We start from the raw sequence: 4,364 nt of genomic DNA on the forward strand, positions 1-4,364 counted from the left end.
GGGGTATCTCAGCATGGACTATTCAGTACAAAACTATGTCCAACCCACATTAGGAAGTTCTGTGCTAGACAAGTAGCAGTGCTGGTACTGGTTAAAAGCCCACTATTCCTTAAAGAAGAGGGACAAAACACTAAACATCGACAACCTACTGTATATCCCTTGGAGTTTCCTTCATCTCATCTTCTTAAAGTCCTGTATTAAAAATAAAAATCTCTAGCTCTTATAAAAATTTTTACTGGTAGAAAACATATTTTGATTTAAAAATCTGATATTCAAAATTACTTGAACAAGTAATTTAACTAAAAAGACAATAAGCAATTTTTTAAGAGTTCAGTCTCAATAGAATTCAAAGAAAGGCAATTAATGAATGTCATTTTTCACCTACTGAAATGGCAAAGATGTTTTTAAAAGTAAAGGATAAGGGCTTGCTTGGTGGTGCAGTGGTTAAGAATCCGCCTGCCAATGCAGGGGACACGGGTCCAAGCCCTGGTCCAGGAAGATCCCACATGCCACAGAGCAACCAAGCCCATGTGCCACAACTACTGAGCCTGCACGCCACAACTACTGAGCCCATGAGCCACAACTACTGAGCCCGTGTGCCACAACTACTGAAGCCTGTGTGCCACAACTACTGAGCCCGTGTGCCACAACTACTGAGCCCACATGCCACAACTACTGAAGCCCACACACCTAGAGCCCAACTGTGCTCTGCAACAAGAAGCCACTGCGATGAGAAGCCCGCACATCGCAACCAAGATTAGCCTCTGCTCACCACAACCAGAAAAAGCCTGCGTGCAGCAACAAACACCCAACAGAGCCAAAAATAAATTAAATAAATTTTTTTAAAAAGTAAAGGATAAAATTCAGCCAAGTTCAGGAAAATTGCTAATGAGTTAAGTGCATGTGTACAACTGCTCTGGAGGGTTACGTGAACTATTCAAAGCCTTGAATGTGTGCATACGATTTTGACCTACAGATCACTTATCAACAATTTTCCAAAGGAAATAGTTTAAGGATTAAATGTTTTAGTTTTAGGATATTTACTGCAACATTTCTTACAACAGCAAGAAAAGTTCTTGCAAAAGCTTCCGTGTACAGCAATAAGTGGTTAAATGCATAACGTACAATCTATACACCAGCATGCAGTAGGTCTCTTAACTGAACTCCGGTTAACACATTCACACAACTCCCCAGGGCCGTCCCTTCTTGCAAGGCAGCTCAGGGACCTCACGGGGTTACAGGCAGATCTGCAAAATGCTGTACTGAAGGGCCAGGTGAAGCTCAGGATGGTAGTAAGTACAGCAAGGGGGGCGAGGACTGATGCTAGCAAGCTTATGGTGCAGCATACACTGGGTGCCATGAGTCCAACTGCACACCTCCAGAGTAGTTGTTTGTTCCCATGACTATTTATGCCAGAAGTGCTCATTCATATTAACTATGGTTTCAATAAACATTAAATTAATACAAATTTTTTTAAAAGCACTCCAGCCAATTCTGAGACAGAGCCAAGTTTGTGACCGCTGTTCTAGAACCCACACTCAAGAATATTTCTTTCCTGGGAGGACCTTTTCAGAGATGAATTTTTTCCCTCTGTGCAGCCTGGTTTCTCTCTCTTCTGAACTTGATCAACTTCCCATCCCATCAAAGGAGAAACTGGGTCTTGGCTGCAGACTCGTGGGAATACGTCCCTTTGGGCTCCTAGGTGGCACTGTGACATTGGGTATGGCCTCCCTTGCTATCAATACATTCCCAGCTTTACTGTTTACTTCAGAACCAGGTAGTGTGAATCCCAGCACCACCATCTACTAGCTGGGGGAGTCTGAGCAAATTATTAACCTCTCTGTGCTTCAGATTCCTGAGTGGCCAAACCCTACGAGCGGGTTACAGAACCTACCTCATAGTGTTGGTGGAAGAAGTAAACACATCAAGTGCTTAAGAGAGTGCCTATCTAGCACGTGGCAAGTGCTCTGTGAGCATATGTAATTATTATTACTGTTCATGTTGAGTTTTTTTTTTTTTTTTTGCGGTACACAGGCCTCTCACTGCTGTGGCCTTTCCCACTGCGGAGCACAGGCTCCGGAAGTGCAGGTTCAGTGGCCATGGCTCACGGGCCCAGCCGCTCCGCGGCATGTGGGATTTTCCCAGACCGGGGCACAAACCCATGTCCCCCGCATCGGCAGCCGGACTCTCAACCACTGCGCCACCAGGGAAGCCCCTGTTCATGTTTTTTAATCAGATATATAGGGGCTGCCCAGCCATCAGAGTGTGCTGAAGAGCTGTCAGGTGAATGGAAGAATGAACACTTGGTCCTGTGTCTCCTGTGTTCACCATCTGTGAACACCTCCTCTTGGCATGGTTCCTTTTTTTTTTTGATACATCTTTATTGGAGTATAATTGCTTCACAGTGCAGTGTTACTTTCTGTTGTACAGCAAAGTGAATCAGCCATATGCATACATATATCCCCATATCCCCTCCCTCTTGAGCCTCCCTCCCACCCTCCCTATCCCACCCCTCTAGGTGGTCACAAAGCACCGAGTTGGTCTCCCTGTGCTATGCAGCTGCTTCCCACTAGCTATCTATTTAGTGTATATGCGTCAATGCTACTCTCACTACGCCCCAGCTTCCCCTTCCCCCCACCTGCCAGTGTCCTCAAGTCCATTCTCTATAAAGCATCTTTATTCCTGTCCTGCCACTAGGTTCATCAGTACCATTTTTGTTTTTAGATTCCATATATATGTGTTAGCATGCAGTATTTGTTTCTCTATTTCTGACTTACTTCACTCTGTATGACAGTCTCTAGGTCCCTCCACCTCACTATAAATAACTCAATTTCGTTTCTTTTTATGGCTGAGTAATAATCCATTGTATTTATGTGCCACATCTTCTTTATCCATTCATCCGATGATGGACACTTAGGTTGCTTCCATGTCCTGGCTATTGTAAATAGAGCTGCAATGAACATTGTGGTACATGACTCTTTTTGAATTATGGTTTTCTTTGGGTATATGCCCAGTAGTGGGATTGCTGGGTCATATGGTAGTTCTATTTGTAGTTTTTTAAGGAACCTGCATACTGTTCTCCGTAGTGGCTGTACCAATTTACATTCCCACCAGCAGTGCAAGAGTGTTCCCTTTTCTCCACACCCTCTCCAGCATTTATTGTTTCTAGATTTTTTGATGATGGCCATTCTGACCAGTGTGAGATGATATCTCATTGTAGTTTTGATTTGCATTTCTCTAAGGATTAATGATGTTGAGCATTCTTTCATGTGTTTGTTGGCAATCTGCATGTCTTCTTTGGAGAAATGTCTATTTAGGTCTTCTGCCCATTTTTGGATTGGGTTTTTTTTTGATATTAAGCTGCATGAGCTGCTTGTAAATTTTGGAGATTAATCCTTTGTCAGTTGCTTCATTTGCAAATATTTTCTCCCATTCTGAGGGTTGTCTTTTGGTCTTGTTTACGGTTTCCTTTGCTGTGCAAAAGCTTTGAAGTTTCATTAGGTCCCATTTGTTTATTTTTGTTTTTATTTTCATTACTCTAGGAGGTGGGTCAAAAAAGAACTTGCTGTTGTTTATGTCAGAGTGGTTTTCCTATGTTTTCCTCTAAGAGTTTTATAGTGTCTGGTCTTACATTTAGGTCTTTAATCCACTTGGAGTTTTTGTGTATGGCGTTAGGGAGTGTTCTGATTTCATTCTTTTACATGTAGCTGTCCAGTTTTCCCAGCACCACTTACTGAAGAGGCTGTCTTTTCTTCATTGTATGTTCTTGCCTTCTTTGTCATAAATTAGGTGACCATATGTGCGTGGGTTTATCTCTGGGCTTTCTATCCTGTTCCATTGATCTACATTTGTGTTTTTGTGCCAGTACCATACCATCTTGATCACTGTAGCTTTGTAGTATAGTTTGAAGTCGGGGAGCCTGATTCCTCCAGCTCCATTTTTCTTTCTCAAGATTGCTTTGGCTATTCGGGGTCTTTTGTGTTTCCTTGGTACGGTTTCAGATCTAAAGCTTCCCACAAATCCTTACAAATGCTGTGTCTTTTGTTGAATCCCTTTACTACAACTTTTCATCTAACCTCTGCTAACAACAAAAGCTGGGAAATAGAAGGAGGCAAAAATACAAAGGAATCACATAGGGTTGATGGGATTTAAATAATACAGGGGAATTGCAGTAAAGGTCAGGTTTAAAGAATGCCCTCCAAATGCCCTGGCACGAAACCATGTAGATTGATGGTTGCAATATGTGTAAGAAAAGAATGTGTCCAGTCACATAAAAAGGCATTCAGCCCTCATTTCCTGACTAGACAGGAGGAAATGTGGTAAGTTCACAATTTGTCTTGAAAGTATTTATTATTCAATAATTC

This window comes from Hyperoodon ampullatus (assembly GCF_949752795.1).
Source record: "Hyperoodon ampullatus genome assembly, chromosome: X".
NCBI lineage: Eukaryota > Metazoa > Chordata > Mammalia > Artiodactyla > Ziphiidae > Hyperoodon > Hyperoodon ampullatus.